This window comes from Gavialis gangeticus, unplaced genomic scaffold (genome assembly GCF_001723915.1).
Source record: "Gavialis gangeticus isolate Ggan-Ray unplaced genomic scaffold, GavGan_comp1, whole genome shotgun sequence".
NCBI lineage: Eukaryota > Metazoa > Chordata > Crocodylia > Gavialidae > Gavialis > Gavialis gangeticus.
Window position 1 is genome coordinate 8,114,266 of NW_017729004.1, and position 12,591 is coordinate 8,126,856.

A 12,591-nucleotide genomic window follows, 5' to 3' on the forward strand; every position below is an offset into this window, starting at 1 on the left:
AAATCCTTGGGTGCTTCTGTATTTTGGCTCCTTGTAATATCAGGAGTCTGAATTGAGTGGCCCAGGAGGGCCCTGCCAGGCCTACTTTTCTACGTGCTAAGTCAGTGAACCAAGTCATCTGCTGAGGTCAACGCAGTTAGTACCTGGGGACTGTTGACCGAGAGCCCGTTTGACAGGGGAGTTACTTTACTACAGGACTGGGGACAGCCTCAAGCTGGAGACCTGGCCAGAGCCTCATTTTAAGAGACCAGGACCGGCCAGCGGAGCAATATGCATGGTGACTGTAACAGGAGCAGTCAAATTAAAAAAACCAAAAGACTTTACAAACAATTTCTTAGCTCATCCAGCATAAGTAGGGTGACCACATGGGACAATGTGAAATCCGGGACACTGCCCGCCACCCGCTACCCGCCCCCTCTCAAGTCAGTGGCACTGCTGCAGGCAGGGGCAGGGGTAGGCTGGCATGGTACAGCTCTGGTATTACTATTCAGGCAGCTAAGGGAATCAATAAGCCATTAATGACCCATTGTCCTTTACCGCAGGTGATGTTAACAATCATTTCCCCTTTTTAATGGTCATTCCAATAATCAAGCTAAACTATTTTAGGGCAATTCTGCTGCCTGCTAGGGCTTCCTATTTCACAGCTTGTGCTGCTCTGCCTCCCTGCCCTGCATCTGGGATGCTCATTTTAATTATCACTGGCTGGCCCAGACTGGCCTCCAATATCCAGGATTGTCCCGGCCAAACTAAGACATATGGTTACCCTAAGTATAAGCATCCCTCAGTCTGCTAGTGCTTGGAGGGCAAAGGCAGATACATTTTCTACATGGTCATTATCAGAGATAGGCTCCATGTTCGAAAAGGCTGTCACGCACACACAATCTCTGTAAAAGTTAGCTTTAATGTATGTGCCAAAACTCAGGCTCATATCCATGTGGAGGGCAAGGCTGCATGTCAAGAATAAGAGGAAAGGAACAAGAAGGATGATAGGAAGGATTCCCTAGTAGTTAAAGCACGGGACCAGGAGATCTCAGATTTTCAAAGGAATTTAGGTACCCAACTGCTCCTCTTCGAGCATTTCCATGTATCACAGAAGCATCCTCACCTGAATCGGACATAGTGATGTTGCTGTGAGGAAGCCGCCCAATAGAAGGAAAACAGCGAGCAGCCATCCAGCAGAAAGATAAAATGGGATAGGCCCAAACAAGGTAAGTGGTTTGGGGTGAAAACTGGGATAAGTGCAAAACGAGAGAAAAAAAGCAAAGAGGTAGGTAGGTCATGGTTGTCCAGGGCCCTGAGTTGTGTAAGGGAGATGTTTCAGTACGCCTAACGAGAGCCTGGGCAGCACGCTGCTCTCTCCTCCGCAGGCACATGCCACGGTTCCCACAAATGAAGTTTATCCCGGCTCTTCCCCCACTACACACGCTCACCTCGGCTAATGAATGCATCCTGTCGCATGCAGTATCCCCAAACTGTCAAACTTCATGCATCTCAAATAAATGAATGTGCCTTGTGGAACTCAAGGCTCCTCCGACCGCTGGTGACAACTCAGAGCCGTAGCAGTCATTATCGGTCAGATCGTATATAAACCCTCTAAGATGCCTAAATAGGATCCTGGTCGAATTGAGGTGCCTCAGTCACAAGGTGGGTCTCAAATCCACCCTGAAGAGTGGCTGCAAAACTGCCCGGATTCATGAGTCACCTCTGTTTTGGCCTGAAAGGGGTTCTTAGACTTCGGCATGTAAACTGGGCAGAAGTGATGCAGACCAGGGAGCAGAGGACCTCATTCCCACTTCAGCTCTGTTGTGGATTCATTTAGATCTGGGAAGCTCCTAAACTCTACTGTAGCCCATGATTCCTTAGGCAGGGACAGATTATACAGAGCAAGCGAGTGATGCCAAGAGCACAAGTGACTCTCAACAGAAAACAAGGAAGACGGCAGTGCCCTCCTTTTGCCTAATGGCCTTGTGGCTGGAGAAGTTGACTAGGAAGTGAGAGACCTAGATTACAGCAGGCCCAGCTCAGGCTGAGAGGATCCAAACCCACATCCAGTAAAATGCTTCAGTCACTGAGGTAGGGGCCAGGATGGGTATCCCCAGGCCCTCCTGTTAAAGCAGGCTCACTAGACACTCAAGATCGGGTCATCTGGCGATGGACTAGATGACTTCTCAAGGTCCCTTCCAGCCCTACTGCTGTCAAAGCTATTTCTTTGCCTGTCTAGTGCTAAATGCATCCTGGCTACAGAGACTAGAAACCAAGATGTCCCACTCCCAGGGGAGTGATATTTTCCTTGAGCTACAGCAGAGTCACACTTCTCATTTTCTCTTCTAGCCCCATCCACTCTTGGCCACCCAGGGGGCCAGTTTCAGCAAAAGGGATGGACACCATCTCTCACCCATCCTAGTCCATAGCTCATAGTGAGAGAGGAAAAAAGTGGATTTGAATCTCTTAGAGCAAGCCCAGCCTAGAACCCAGCTTTCCCATTTAATGAAATGTCTTTAACATTTAGGTTATTGGAAAAAGGCAGATTTCTTCCGCCCCACATTCGACAGTGAAGAAGAGGCACTGTGGTTTATGCTGAACTCAGTTAGACATTTTGGTCTCAGCGATCTGGATCTTGACACGATGGACTTCCTTCTCCTTCTGCCCTGAGCTAAACACCCAAGCAATAGAAGCTCATCCACACCTCTGCGCCTACCACCCCCATTGCCTAGCAAGAAGTGCCTCTCTGAGGAGTGACCAGGTGATCCCAATCACCATTGGGGGACACCTAGGTCTCCCATTTCACTGTATAGGACATGTGAGTGCCCAGGAATAAGTGCCTACATTTGAGGCGTTGTGGTGCCTAAGTGGAGGCACTTGGGAGTTCAGTTAAGATCTGACCCTCTGAGCTAAATCATTCGCAGCACTTGTGATAGACATCTTCTCTCCATCTTCCGTTGGAGCGCAAAGGTCCTGGAAAGGCTCCAAGGGCCTGATCTGTGATACAAAGATGTTTCTCCTGTGCTCTAGACAGGAAAACAACACCAGGACAGCTGTAACCAGGCCCTCACATGGGTTTTGCAACAGAAGTTATAAATATTTAAAGTTTGCTATCGTGCACTCTTAAATCTGCTTTAATACAGAGACTTGTAGGTCTCCTTTTAACTTCCTGAAGCCAGTTTGGGGTTTAAGTGACAACACCTGACTGGCAAATGCCCAACCATTCCAAGAAACGAAATCAGCAGCTAAGGGACACCATAAATCCTACAGCTGCCCTCAGAATAATCATATATCCATATAACTTACACAATATAAAGAATTGCCTTTGTTCTCCCAGCACAAAAGCTTGGCTCTAATCTACCGATCACCCATATGGATATATTTATTATTTGGATTTCAGCAAATATTTCCTATTAAGGGAGCCTGTGAATGGGATATACTGTCAGCAAAACATACTAATTAGCTACCAGAGGTGTTTTTGCAGTGTAGGACTTGCAACAAAAGTCTTTTCATAGGAAACTGCATGGCTTGTCTTATGGTAAAGTGATTAATAATTTCTACGTGCTTATGTTGCAAGCTGGGCAAATATGTACATATGTGTAAATGCATCAATTTTAAATATATGTACATTTGTAAATATTTTCATTTGAAAAAATATGGCCATGGGTGTTTCTAGATAATGTTTCCAGATGCTCTTCTGTGAGCAAAGTCTTCACCCCACTGAAGTCAATGGAAATTTTATCACGGGCACCAACCAGGTCAAGATTGCAGCTCTGGAGCAAGGCACTTAGATGCTTCCTCTCACTCAGGTTTGTGCACAATGACACAGTACTAGCCTAGATTAAACACAGCCCAACTTGGCCTCCCAGCCTTACCCAGTCTATATAAAACCTGCCTCCTGAAGAACTCCAGCTGGAATCAATACAGTTAGCAGACTTGCACGCTTCTGGGACAAGCTGGATGGCAGAAGTGGGCCCTGTAGTAAAGACCTTTACAATCCATTATACTTCATAACTGCCAGTCAGCAGGCATGTCTACATGAGCCACGAAATGCACGGTTGACTAATTCTGCCGCGCGTTACAACATCACAGCAAAAGTGGCACTAATGCACTAATGCACAGTAGAATTAGTCTACTGTGCATTAGCGTCACTGAAAGACCGTGCACCAGCGCTACTGCACGGTAGCGCCAGTTATTGTGCATTGAGTTAGTACCTGTTATTACAGGTACTAAACTTAATGTGCAGTAACAATGGTGCATTAATGCATGTGTAGACACACTCACTGTATAATAACAAGAGGATTTGCTTGGTGTCCATCAGTTCCACTCACCAGTTACCAGGATCTATGAACCATAGTAAACAAATTACTATTACCCATTCATTTATAGTAATTGAGCACCCTCCATCTCAAAATGGAGTCCGAGTACTCCAGCGACTGGCGCTTTATAAAATGTCTCAACGACAGAGAGCCAAATCTTAAAAGCTTACGTCAGAAGCAGGAGAATGGGAGCAGTGGGAAATTACATCCTTAATATTTCCAGCATTTTACTAATTTAAATAAATAAGTAAGAATCGGACCATGCAATCTTTTGAATCCTTCACATCTCAGTTCTAAACTAAACCAATTAACTAAATGAACCCAGCCTAGCTTTGTTGACTGCTTCAGGTTGCTTTTTACATAAACTATTATATCGCTTTTTGAAGCGGAGGTTTTCACACACTGTAAAACTACATCCTAGATGAAAATAATGTCTGCCCCATTTCAGCTCGGATTCCCTCATTTGTACCGTAAATAACAAAGGATTCAAATGGTGAAAAAAAATCATCGCATCCATTTCCACAGGTGTGTAAAAGGTGCCCTTGGAAAGAAATGGTAATACAACTGTTACACTGATTGACAAAGCTACGATCTGGCTCCTACACAGATAAACTTGGATGCTAGGGTGACTAGTTCACCCTGATAAGGTGACAGTATTAGGCTACCTCCAGTAGGTAGGGCAATAGTAGAAGCAGCACAAATAAGAATGGAAGAGTTATTTAACTGTGTCTCTTTATGGATGCAGGCTCATTTCCAACATTTAATTAGGGGAAATGCCCTTTTGTCTTAAATGTTGGGATTTTTTCCTCTTCCTTTGGGAGATGGGATGATCCAACCCCTAAGCGTGAAATGCAGCCTGAAAGTATTAACCATGGACACAGGCCAATTCTGATGGTCTTCGTCCACAAGTAATTCCATCAACTTATATGGGGCTAGGCACTGTTTAAAGTATTATATTGTACGTGTAATGGGTTGAGAATCTGGCCCATACCGAAAGGTTTCATGGTTTCCATTTTTTCCTTGGGTGGCAAAATGTTCAGGCAGGAGCACTGGAAATGCCCTAAAGCAACAAACCGCAGTTACTGCATCGGCTCAGATAAGGACCAAGCAAAGAAAAAGCAATCTGCCAAAATGCATGCATTTTTCTCCTATTTTTTTGCATCAACTTTGGTTGTCAGCAACTGAATGGTGTCTCAGTTTTCCAGCCAGCCATCACAGGACAGTGAATGCTGGCATCTATTAAGGAGTGTGTGCGGCTAATACCACCTGTTCCCCAGATTCAAAGGATGTATTTCACATGCTGCATATTAAATAGGAAGGGGACTGAAAGACGGGATGCTAGGCTTCATTAAATAATCAAGCAATGGTGTGGTATATAAAAATGCAGAGTATTAGGCTTACTCAGTAATGTAATGATGCTCATCTATAAGCTGATGCAAAGGACGATTATAGAAATGGGCTATGGAAAAGGAGAAACGGTCCCACGCTGCTGTGACTTCACTGCCTTTAGTGGAGTTATTCCTGATTTACACCCGTGGGAAGGCTCATTCTAGTACCCCGGGGGGGGGCAACAGGCACTGAATCAGCCTTAACGGAGAGGACAATTGTGTCTAAAATGGTCATATGGTATTAGATTGCAAACATTAAAGGTGGGGGGGATGTAAAAACAAGGAAGCATAAGCCACCAAGTGCTCTTCACTGTCAGGAAGGGCAGAGAGATACACTTACAGCAATGATCACAAGGGGCTATATATTTGGGTGGCATAAATCCAAGGAACTGCACTGACTTCAACAGAGCTACGCTGGTTTACAGCTGCTTAGGACCTAGGCAACTGAATGTACTTCTGATTAGAATCTGTAGCAACGATAAGATCTCTTATTCTAGCAAGACTTTCAGATCTCAGCAAAGATTTACATTGTGGTATAACAATCAAACTTGGATTTTCTTGGCCCTGGTTTGTTTGTGCACATGTTTTTCCTTTCGCTGTATTTCTTAACTTAGATCATTCTGGTTTTAGGATGAGTTTGTGCCAATTTAGCAATTAACATTTTTGCTCTAAGCACCCAAAGGAAAGTTTATTGCTCCAAACCTTTGTATTCAAAGGAATTAGCTTTTTGGACAAGGGTCCAGGCCGAAGGAGGGGGGAGGAGAGAGGGACAGATAGGGACAGAGGGGGAAAAGAAAAGAAAAAAAAAGAAAAGAAAAGAAAAAAGAAAAGAAAAGGCAGGATAGATTTGCATTTATGGACTGTGCTGTGAAAGGCTTTTCATAGCATCTGATCAAGTGCACTTCAGCTCACAAAAGCTTGTGCTATACACACCTATCTACTTTGGTTAATCTCTAAGGTGCATAGCTACCCTGTCTTCTACTTGACTTCAGACTAAAACAACTAATAACAGTTGTCTGCTCATAAAAAAAAAAATAAAGGCAAAGACATAGGCATCGGAAAATTAACCCCAAAAGAGTGCCTCCAGGATGCTGCACCTCTAAACCAAGAGAGTTCAGAGGAATGATGGTTTGAAGGCGACCAGTAGACTACTCCATAATCAAGAGGGTCTCATCATTTAAAGGCTGTCTTCCAATTCTCCATGCATTTTCCCCCTATTTTAATTTCATTCTACCCAATAATTCCTCCCAGTGGCACCATCAACACCACATCTCCTTTCTTGATGTTTCCACTCTTCAGTATATGCATCTAAACTATACCAGGGGAAGGTAGGCTTTTGAGTGTTGCAATGACACCCATTACCGGCTCTATATTATTTTTTCTCTCACAGATATTGAGTTGGAAGAAAAATAATCTGGACTAGCTGGTTCTCCTTCTGCTCAGTCAAGAGAAGCCCCTGTTGATCTAGCAATTTCGCCTCTTCAAGTAGCCATCTCTCTGATGACTGCACACATGTATGAAACATGTCTTCTAATTAATAGACAACCCCCAAAGGAACCTCCACACTGTAATAAAGTTGCAAGTGATGGTCAATGCAATAGCGGACTGTATTTGAATTTATAGGCTCACTACAGCAATGACAAGTGCCCACCTCAGCAAAGAGCAATATTAAATGTTATAAAAAAAAAACCCCAAACCCTAAGCCAGTGATTCTCAACTAGGGCCCCACAGTGGTGCCTTGAGATCCTTTAAGGGTGCCACACAACGTTAGGCATGCAAACCTGTTTCACAATATAAACCCATAGATTTCAAACAGGAATTCATAGCATTAAAAATATTCTGACCTGCTGTGATCTTTCTGAGTTCTTGGTACCAGACGAAGAATCGCTCTATTATTTTTCTACAGTCAAAATGCAATCAGAAAATTGAGCTAAGGGGTGCCTTGAGCCTAGCGAGAGGTGCCTTGACTCTAAAAAGGTTGAGCACCACTGTGCTAAGCCATGTCTAAGACACAAACACTTAGAATCCATGTGTTGTCATCACACGTTTTCTGTTCCTTGTCATAATGGAACGGTGTCATTTATTTCCATCCCTTGGATAACTTCTGGGAGACAGAGCTGGGTTTTTGCATTGTTGGAATCAGAAATCCTATAAAACCTGCTTTCTCCGTATCTATACCTCAATCAGGTTAAGGAGCTGACCTTCCCGCTCTGGTTGATAGTGATACAGAGTGAAGACCGATTCACATTCATTTGATAAATTGGCTCCATCAGCTGTTCCCTGCTCTGTCCAACCTATGCTGTATAAAAGGAATACAGAAGGGAGACAGTGTTGTACCCAAACAGCATGCTCATCTGCATGTACGTTAACTCTGCTTCAGTCACTTTGCAGATGGCTGTAAGGGGACGACACATGCATTGTAATTAACCCATACACAAGGAAATGAGGGGTCTTCAAATGTTCTCTGGGCATCCACAATCTTTCTTTGGAATCACTTCCCCCTGCTTTTATCATCTGCAATAACACCCCACCCTAAAGCCAAAGGTCAAATCATAAAATCACAGAAAATGAGGGCTGGAAGGGACCTCAGGAAGTCACAAGTAGTCCAATCCCCTGCTCAAAGCATCCCCAACTAGATCACCCCAGCCAAGGCTTTGTCTAGCAGGGCCTTAAAAATCTCCACGGATGGAGACTCCACCACCTCTCTGGGTACCCTGTTCCACTGTTTTACTGCCCTCCTAGTGAGAAAGTTTTTCCTCATATCCAACCTCAACTTCCCTTGCTGCAGCTTGAGCCCATTGCTCCTTGTCCTGTCATCTGCCCCCACTGAGACCAGTCCAGCTGCATCCTTTCAAACCCCACTTCAGGTTGCTGAAGGCTGCTATTAAATCCCCCCTTCAGTCTTCTCTTCTCCACACCAAACAAGCCCAGTGCCCTCAGTCTCTCCTCACCAGTCCTGTCCCCCAGCCCCCGAACCATTTTTGTTGCCCTCCACTGGACTTTCTCCAATTTGTCCACATCCTTCTTGTAGCCGGGGGGGACCCAAAAACTGGATGCAGGACTCCAGATCATTCCAGCCTCCCCCAACTAAAGCCTATGGATAACCCTCCGCTGTGCCTCTCACCAGCGGAAATCCACTGGACTTGAGTGGAGTTTGTCCAGAGATACAAAATGAGGGACGGTCCCTACACAGTAAATAAATCCACACACCTTCCTAACATGCCGCTCCCTGGAAGTCACCAGAGCTGAAGAAGCTTTTGCTGCTGCCGCTGCTGCTGCCAGGAAACTACAAGATTCCTATACACACAGACCAAAAACACTGCACATGGGAGGCTGGCATCACAGCATCTCCCACTTCAATGCAGCTTGCAGAGATGCTAATATTGGCACCAGCTGTGCAAGGGCTGATAAGGGGAGAAGCACCCCGGCTGCTCGACATGGGCAGCAATGGGGACGACTTCCCCCCCCCGCAAAAAAAAAAAAAAAAGGTGGGGGGGCAAGTGGCGCTGCCTGCCTTGGTGCATTGGCAGGAGGGTGAATCCGAGTTTCTGCGGCAGGTGAAGGGAGAGGCAGGACTGGGAAGGAAGTATGAAGCGAGGCTCTGGCAATCGCAGCCCCGGATCTCTTAGCAATCGGGGTTTTATTTACCAGCCATATTGCATTAAGAAACAGGCGTCTGATCCCCTTCCCCAGCCCGCTAACCTGTCTCCCAATTGCAGAAGAGATCTGGGGAGTATTTATTTATGTCTGGTTGGTTTTTAAAGAGGAGAAACAAACCCTGCCGTAGCTTGCGGGCGATCTCCCCCCCGTCCGTAGTCTTCAGCAGCGGGAAAGCAAAAGCTGGTGGACCAATGTCACTCCAGCCAGGCAAGGTAACCGGGCAGCGCGTTTCATGGCATCCCTGCACCCTTTAGCTACAGCAACAGCAGCAAAAAAAGACACTTGGAGAAGTCCGGGGCAGAGCCATCAGCATGGGCCGGCTCTCCCTCTCCGCTGCCCTTCAGTCTCCAGCCCAACAGCACAGCCAGCTCCGGGGATGCATGCAACACGAGCCGGGGCTTACCATTGCAGCACGGATCCGTCCCGCCGGAGGAGATGCATTCCTCCGCCTTCCCACCGGCAGCCGGGCGGGAGCAGGGGGCGCCGGCCGGGCAGCGACGGAGCCGGTCTGCAGCCCCGGGGGTGAAACTGACCAGGTCTCCCGGGGGTGAAACTGACCAGCCCTGGACTCCCCTCCGCGCACACGCTCCGTGCAAAAGGGATCAGTCTTCCCCAGCGCTGCCTTTCCCAGCCCGGGCTGCCCCTGCACAAGGGGCTCGCGAGCTCTTGGCCAGGAAGGGATCTGCCATCGCTGGAGGGGAGGGGAAGATTTGCAAACTTTTTTTTTTTTGTTTCCCCCGGGGGTGGGGATGGAAGCAGAGGGCTTGTTTTGGCTGGGGGAGGCAGGAAGAAGATGCTCAGGGGAGCCTGTGTGTGTGCGTGGGGGGGGGGGGGGCAGACACTGAGCTGCAAAGCGAGCCGGTCCTAAGGAGAAAAGCAAACACCTCCTCTCCCCACTCCCCCTCCCCTCCCCGAGCCAAGTATCTGAGAAAAGGGGACCCCGGAGCCAATAGCTTCCCCTTGGCTACCTCGTGCATATGCAATCATGAAGGGAGGAACCAATGAGGAAGAGGGGTGGGAGGGGTTTATTCAAATCAAGTTCCTTAAATCAAACCTATTTCCAACCCCCCCCCCCCTTTGCTCTAGGAGTGTTGTTGCCCCTGGGTTGGTGCAAGGCAGGAGGGATTGGTGGGGACGGGAGTTAGGGTGGCTCTCAGTGACTTAGGACTTAGCAGCAAGGAGAGAAAGCATGTGGTTCCCTGCTGTCATCTGGAAGCAGCAATTACCAGAGGGACTGCCAGGAAGGGTGTCCTGTGTCTGGTCCTGGAGGCAGGTCCTTGGATGCTTGGAGAGAAGCCACCACCCCCCGGACTGCCTGAAGCAAAAGCTGCAGGAGACCAGACTGGGGGTGAGCACAGCTCCTTCAGTGCTGAGAACCGCAGCAGCTGCAAGTGCCTCTGGTAACTGAGCCGCACTTATTTCATAACAGAGCAAGGAATCAGGCTGTGTTCAAGAGCTTCAGGATGCCCATCGTCTCCCCCCACATCCCTCAGTACACTGTCACCAGGAAAAGAGATGGGGCAAACTGCTTGTCCTTTGGGACATAATAAAAGCAAGATCTGAGATTTGTTTTCCGCTGGGTCGCCAGAGAAGAAAATTTCAGGGAAAACGCACCGAACATCCAGCTTCCCATGCTTCAAGTTTCAGCAGTGTCATCTCCAGCTTCCTAGATGATTTTAGCTGAGATCAACGGCTGAGCTTTCTTAACATAATACGCGGCAGGTCAGCCTCCTCACCTGAAGGCTCTGGATTGAGCCCCGGAGGAGACACTTGGAAAGAGAACAATTAAGCTCAGATCACCAAACTACTTACAGTTTATGCATTTGCATAGTCCCGTTAAAACAGGACTACCCGCATACAATAACAAAGCTTGTTCAGGAGTAGCAGTCATCTTGGCTGACACTGGGTACGTCTACATGAGACATGCAATGCGCAGTACACTGATTCTACTGTGCATTCATGCGTCACGGCAAAAGCCGTGTTATGGTGCTAATGAACAGCAGAATTAGTCTACTGCACACTTAAAAGGCATGTGCCAGCACTACTGAGCAGTAGCACTGGTTAATGCTCATTTAGTTAGTACCTGTTATTACTTATTATGCAGTAACCACAGTGTATTAATGCATGTGCAGACATGCCCCCTGTGGCCTAAAAAGAGGCAGTGAGAGGAAGCTAAAAAGCTTCCAGAAGTCAAACATTGATTTAAATCTTGATTTAAATTGCAAGCTCTTTCGGGGTGGCTCTTGCCACCTTTTCTCCTGCACAGAGCCCAAAACAAAGTAGCTGGATCAGGTTTGGATAAAGGTCACTGGTGTTTGGGTGTGTTAGGATTTTGCTGTCCTAAGCCCTTATTCCCCATTTAGTGCTACACAAACCACAAAAATCCATACTCATTATCACAGCTGTTCGAAAATTCTCAAAATGAAGGCTTTTACACATGATGTTTGGCAAAAATGTTTGTTGCTTTTAAACAGCTCTAATGAGAGTGCTGGAACAACCAGGATCAGAAAAGGGGTGATAATTAACAATTCCCTCAAAAAGGGATGCCAGGAGGGGGCAGCTTCCATGCAGTGCTGTAGCTTTTAGCACAGGACTGGGAAAGGGAAGGTGGGGGAGAGAAGGGGGAAGAAGGGGGTAAAGCTCTCTGATTTCTTTACAACAGTGAGCTCTATGGATTAGAATAAAATGCTACTGGAAAGCCAGGCTGAGAACCCCTTTCCTTCTTGTGCCTGTGTGCAGTTAGGCTGAGAAGTACACAGCTCAGCGGGGGAAGCTATTCAGACAGGGCACAGAGCAGAAAGCAGAGCAGCAGACTGGGTAAGGGAAAGAGATCAGGTAAGAGGAAGGCAGTGGCACGGGGGGGGAGTGCACGGCTAATTTGTGGCATGCCTGCTAAAAAAGTTGGCCTCCACTGACGTAGATCGCAAGTTCCTTAAAGCAGGCATGGTCTTTTATTCATTTTCTAGTCACCCCCTTTCCCTGGGATACACATAGCACTGCCATATTACAAATAATACGATAGATACGATGGAAGTCAAGATGAGAACGGTCCCTAGATGGTCTCTCCAACGCTCTCCAAAAACTTGCTAGATTGCCTGTATACTGCTGTATTGCCCTCCCAGAAGATGTCAGGGAGACTGAAGTCCCCCATGAGAACGAGGGCCTGTGATCTGGAAACTTCCTCTAGTTGTCTGAAAAAAGCCTCATCTACCTCATCCTCCTGGTCTGGTGATCTACAGCAG

General features: G+C 46.9%; 1 protein-coding gene across 4 annotated transcripts in view; it reads right to left on the bottom strand.

The window, feature by feature from the left end:
• Positions 1 to 9,813, bottom strand: part of ADCYAP1R1 (ADCYAP receptor type I) — a 273,151-nt gene extending 263,338 nt beyond the window's left edge. For all 4 annotated transcript variants that reach the window (XM_019508076.1, XM_019508075.1, XM_019508074.1 and 1 more), the window contains exon 1: positions 9,753 to 9,813. The gene's annotated coding sequence lies outside the window, so the exon portion shown is untranslated. The remainder of the gene's footprint in view (positions 1 to 9,752) is intronic.
• Positions 9,814 to 12,591: the final 2,778 nt, after the last annotated feature.